The sequence below is a fragment of the Triticum aestivum genome, chromosome 5A (genome assembly GCF_018294505.1).
Source record: "Triticum aestivum cultivar Chinese Spring chromosome 5A, IWGSC CS RefSeq v2.1, whole genome shotgun sequence".
NCBI classification, from domain to species: domain Eukaryota; kingdom Viridiplantae; phylum Streptophyta; class Magnoliopsida; order Poales; family Poaceae; genus Triticum; species Triticum aestivum.
The window spans coordinates 656505758-656511633 of record NC_057806.1 but is presented as its reverse complement, the minus strand read 5'-3'; the positions used below and the strand labels follow the sequence as shown (position 1 = coordinate 656511633).

The 5876-nt window shown below is 44.8% G+C and overlaps 1 pseudogene; it reads left to right on the top strand.

Moving 5' to 3' along the window:
* Positions 1 to 998: 998 nt before the first annotated feature.
* LOC123108242 (fructokinase-2-like) lies at positions 999 to 2720 on the top strand (annotated as a pseudogene).
* The last annotated feature ends 3156 nt before the right edge of the window (positions 2721 to 5876 follow it).

Sequence of the window (5876 nt, the reverse complement as noted above, 5' to 3'; positions counted from 1 at the left end):
AGCTTCACAACAGAAGCAATGGGACACATTTCCGAGAGCTACACTTGGAAAAAGAGAGATTGTCGAGCACAGCTCTCGGAAAAGGGGTCATCTGAGCACTCAAACTACCATTGTGCCATTCTTTTCCGAGGACACTCTCGAAAAAGGGATCAGCTGAGTACTTTACTAGTACAGTTGTGCCACACTTTTCCGAGGGTTGTGACGCTCGATAAAAGTTGAACTACCATGTGAGACACACAGGCCCATTGGTCAGTTTCGAAGGGTTTAGTCAATAGTCGTATATCGAGCATTGCCAAGGCTGGCTCTCGGCAAAGACATCGTCATATTATTCTTTTTAAATATTTAGCAAAAAATTAAAAGGTTTACTGATAAATATGACCAGTGGGACCACATGTCAGGTAGGAATGTTTCTGTGACGTGTTTTTACCGAGTGTCGATATTCGGCTCTCGGTATATGTAACAGAAAGTGACGGCGCCGTCAGTTGCGAACGGGCATGCCACGTGGCTTCTCTTTGCCGTGTGGTGCTTGTTCGCCGTGAGCCCATGTCGGAAACGTCAGCTAGTTGCCATGAAGCCAGGTTTGTCGAGTGTTGCTCTCGGTGTCGTTTACTTTGCTGAGTGTTTGTGGTTTGGCTCTTGGCGAAGAGCCTAGCACCCGGCGTATACGAAAATTCCAGTAGTGTTAACATTGGTCGGTCAGTCTAAAGTACATAATTATGTCTACTCAAGAAAAATCCTTCATGAACCGGACAATTACTCATTGTTGCCATGATTGTCTAAATCTTTACATGCAAAAAAAAAAGAGTTAGCCAAACCCGAACTGATTACTAGCGGATTGTAACGTATTAGGATAAGATTTGATAACAACCGGCCCTTCGGCCAAGCCAACCCCCCGCCCGCAGCCCTTTATAAGGCCGTCGCCTCTCGACTCAACTCGCAGTCCACCCAACAGCGATTCTTCCTTACGGTTCGCTTTCTCGTTTGTAAGTTCCGATCCAATGGCACCTCTCGGTGATACTGTAGCTGCCGCGGCGGCGCCTGGCCTCGTTCGGCGAGATGTTGATCGACTTTGTGCCAAACGTGGCCGGCGTCTCTCTCGCCGAGTCTGGGGGCTTCGTCAAGGCGCCCGGAGGCGTGCCCGCCAACGTCGCTTGCGCCATCTCCAAGCTCGGGGGCTTCTCCGCCTTCGTTGGCAAGGTACGCATTGATCAATCGTTGTCATGATAACATATGATGACTCTCATGTCTTTGCGTTTGTTTGCCATCCGGGCGCGCGTTAGATCCAGTGATTGATAGCAATCGCGCTCTTTGGCTCTTCGACTATTATTATTACTTGCACCTCAGGTCATTGATCACTCCAAATCTAGCACTAAACCAATCTGACACAAGAAGTAGCCGTTTTACAATATCTTTTCAAAGATGGATTATTTTCGCAATCAATGATACAAAAATAAAAGAAAAAAATCATCATGAATCTTCATGTGAAATCCAACCGTGTAACCGTGTAGAAGTTACATATAACGTAGTTATTTCGCATATGAAATTGTAATCGGATGATGATGTTTATTTTTATTTCAGTTTGGCGACGACGAGTTCGGCCACATGCTGGTGGACATCCTGAAGCAGAACGGCGTGAATGCGGAGGGCTGCCTCTTCGACCAGCACGCACGCACCGCCCTGGCCTTCGTCACCCTCAAGTCCAACGGAGAGCGTGAGTTCATGTTCTACCGCAACCCGTCGGCCGACATGCTCCTCACCGAAGCCGAGCTCAACCTGGACCTCATCCGCCGAGCTCGCATCTTCCACTACGGCTCCATCTCGCTCATCACCGAGCCCTGCCGCTCCGCCCATGTCGCCGCCATGCGTGCCGCCAAGTCGGCCGGCATTCTATGCTCGTACGACCCCAACGTGCGCCTCCCGCTCTGGCCCTCCGACCAGGCTGCCCGCGATGGCATCATGAGCATCTGGAAGGAGGCCGACTTCATCAAGGTGAGCGACGAGGAGGTGGCCTTCCTCACCCAGGGTGACGCCCACGACGAGAAGAACGTCCTCTCCCTCTGGTTCGAGGGCCTAAAGCTGCTTGTCGTCACCGACGGTGAGAAGGGGTGCAGGTACTTCACCAAGGACTTCAAGGGCTCCCTGCCAGGGTACTCTGTTGACACCGTCGACACCACCGGCGCCGGCGATGCCTTTGTTGGATCCCTCCTGATCAACGTCGCAAAGGACGACTCCATCTTCTACGTAAGCAGAAACTACGTAATTATTAACCAGCTGATTGATGAATTAAATTCCATTATGACTTGTGATTGTTCAGAATGAGGCCAAGCTGAGGGAGGTGCTCCAGTTCTCCAACGCTTGCGGGGCCATCTGCACCACCAAGAAGGGAGCCATCCCGGCGCTGCCCACCACTGCCACCGCCCTCGAGCTCATCAGCAAGGGCACCAACTAGCTCGTCTCGGTGTCGCGCCGTCCGGGTTGAATCTTAGGGGAGTTTAGCTCCGTTTTTATATTATTAGGGATGAGTTAAGTTTAGTTCGTGTGTCAGTCTTATCTTAATAAAACGCAAGCATCTGTGATGATTTTGGTTGCTTCTATTTGGTGGCAATCTTGTGTAATTAAGGAGGCTACTGATTGTTGTACCCTTCACCCAAAACTTTAGGCAAAACCGAAATATTATCAGAACCTTGAATGAACGGACATACGTGTGTTCGGAAAAAGAAAAATACCGTGCTGCTGGCTTGAGTTTATATGTGATTTTCTCTTTTGATGATGCGCAATTTTATATACTTATCATAAAATCTCGTTCTACTTGCTTGAGTTGTTTTCTATTCAGATGCAACGTTAACTTATCTCTCGCTCTAAGTTTTCATCATCAGTATATTGCTCTTGGCGGCCGCATCAGGCTTACCGTCGAGCATCAGACTTGCCCTACGACCACAGCAACTTTGTTTCCTCCGTTTTGATCCTAATCATACGGTGTAACGGCAAGTTAACTTGCTATACAAAATGTACAAATCCCATCTGAGCATTCTACAAGATCCAACCAAATCACGGGCACGTGCCTTGGCACCAAAGAAATGATATTTCATAGTTTGTTTGTTGAGATCTCTTCTTACCTTTTTTTTTCTTTCTCTTTTGCATTCACGTGCAATGTACATTAGACTGCCATCAATTAATTTTTATCCTTTTGGGCATACTTCTGATCTCCTCTTAATACTAAATCTTTGCTGATTCGCAATTTCTCTTGGTGGCCGCATCAATATACGTGCTTTTCTTGTCTAATGCGCAATGTTACTTATCTCTTGCTCTAAGTTTTCACTATCACTAATGATTTTATTTCTCTTGGTGGCCGCATCAGGCGTTGTAAACTACATAATTGACTACTGATTGTTGTAGCCTTCACCCAAAAATTTATCAAAGCCTTGAATGAATGGACGTGTGTTCGAAAAAAGAAAATGCCGTGCTGCTGGCTTGAGTTTATATGTGGTTTTCTCTTCTGATGATGCTCAATTTTATATACTCAGCATAAAATCTCGTTCTGCTGGCTTGAGTGGTTTTCTATTCTGATGCAACGATTTCTTGCTCTAAGTTTTCATCATTAGTAATGAATTTATTCCTCTTGGCGGTCGCATGATGCTTGTTTAATTTCATAATTCACTTTATTTTTAACTCTCTTTCTTCTAACTCCAAAGAAAAAACTATTTTTTTTCTTCTGAAAAACAAAATTCAAAAAAGACATTTACCCAAATTAAGGTCCAGTCCATTTTTTGCCAAAAGTTTAATTCCATGATTGTAACATACGGTAACTTGCCATACAAGATACAAGATGTACAAATCCCATCTTATCATTCTACAAGATCCAACCAAATCACGGGCACACTTGCACCGTTTGTTAGTTGGAGATCTCTTCTTACCTTTTCTTTTCTTTCTCCTTTGCATCCACTAGTAGCCTTTTCTTTTTGCGAGAAAACTTTCAATCTATTCATCTTCAATCATGGCAATACAACAAATGCCAGAAATAATAAAAATTACATCCAGGCCCGTAGACCACCTAGCGACGACTACAAGCACTGAAGCGAGCCGAAGGTGCGCCGCCGTCATCGCCCCTCCCTCGTCAGAGCCAGGCAAAACTTGTTGTAGTAGACAGTCGGGAAGTCGTCGTGCTAAGACCCCATAAGACCAGCGCAGCAGAACAGCAACCGCCGCCGATAAAGAGTAGGTTAGATCGGAAGGATCCAACCTAAAAAAACACAAACGTAGACGAACTACGACAAGATCCGAGCAAATCCATCAAGGATAGATCTGCCAGAGACACACCTCCACACGCCCACCGACGATGCTAGACACATCACCAGAATGGGGGCTAGGCGGGGAAGACCTTATTCCATCTTCAGGGAGCCGCCGTCGTCTTTTCTTCTTGAGTAGGACACAAAGCCTAACAAAACTTGAAACATCTAAAAATAGAGCCCTCCCACCGGCAAGGGCCGGGATCGACCGCCCCGCCATGGCCCTAAGGCCAGCGGATAACCATTCACGTGCAATGCACATTAGACTGCCATCAATTATTTTTTATCCTTTTGGGCATACTTCTCATCTCATTTTAATACTAAATATTTTTTCTTTCTAATTTCTATGCATGCTATGCAGCTAGATTCGGCAGTTTTTTAGGCTAAAAGTCAATTGACATGTCAATACGTGGGAGACGCAAGTAGGGGTGGAAAGTGGTAGCGGATAATCCGAAATATCCAATATTCGTATCCGAAACATCCGCATCCGAACCAAAATGGAAATAGAAATTATCCGTATCCGAATTTATTAAAAAAATAAAAAATAAAATATGGTAGGACATTTTGACACAAATATGGATATAGAAGTGGATATATCTGTATCCGGATAAGATTATGGGAGGTATTTTTCAAAAGGGTGTGTCTAGGGCACATCTAGATGTGTTTTAGTTATTGCACATCTAAGTGAGTGAATCAAGCATAAAGAGGAGAAGAGGAAAAAGAAAAGAAAAGTATCCACACGAATCTCAACGTAAGATCAATGATATAGGAGTTAGATATGCAATACTTATGGACATCTAGATGTGCTTTAGCAAAACTGTTTTCAAAATTCTAGGCCCAATATTCCAATTACCCAACATAAAAGCCAAATAAGTGGTCAAATTTTACTTTTTGTATGATTAAACTTAAAAATTATTATGCATTACAATAGTATTTATTCATAAACCTATTTATCATTGACTTATTGCGTGTGACAAGTTGATTATTTCATATCACATAGCTATTGACTAATCTACTTAAGCAATATGTCGATATTATTCGTATCTGTTCCGAATCAAGAAAACATCCGATACGTATCCATATTCGAATAACATCCGAGCCGCATCTGTATCCGATAACATCCGTATTCGAATTCGTATTCGTTTTGAAAATATGAAAATGAAAATGGTAAGAGCACTATCCGATCCGTTTCCACCCCTAGACGCAAGGCGCCTGCTGACCTCTCCATCTCACCCCGTGGGCACCTAGGAAAAGAAACAGTGGCGATGTGCCTACGTGCGAGAGGTAGAACTCAGGCCGCGGTGGCGGTGTGACCGTGAGACATAAAATCACACGGCCTCTGCAGTGATAAGCATACCAACAAAATGGGGATAGGGCCAGGAAGACATTATTCCTATCTAGGAAAGTGTTGCTGGCATGTTGTCCCAAGTCAGACATGAAGAATCTCTAAAATTGAACTGTGAAAAATTTCCCATGTTGAACTCATCGTCGTCCAAGGCCTTGCACCGACGCCATCTTCTCCGATGGCCCAGCCAAGCCCAACCTTCATAGAAGCACACTGCACTAGATTCTTCTGCCCGCTTCAGCAAA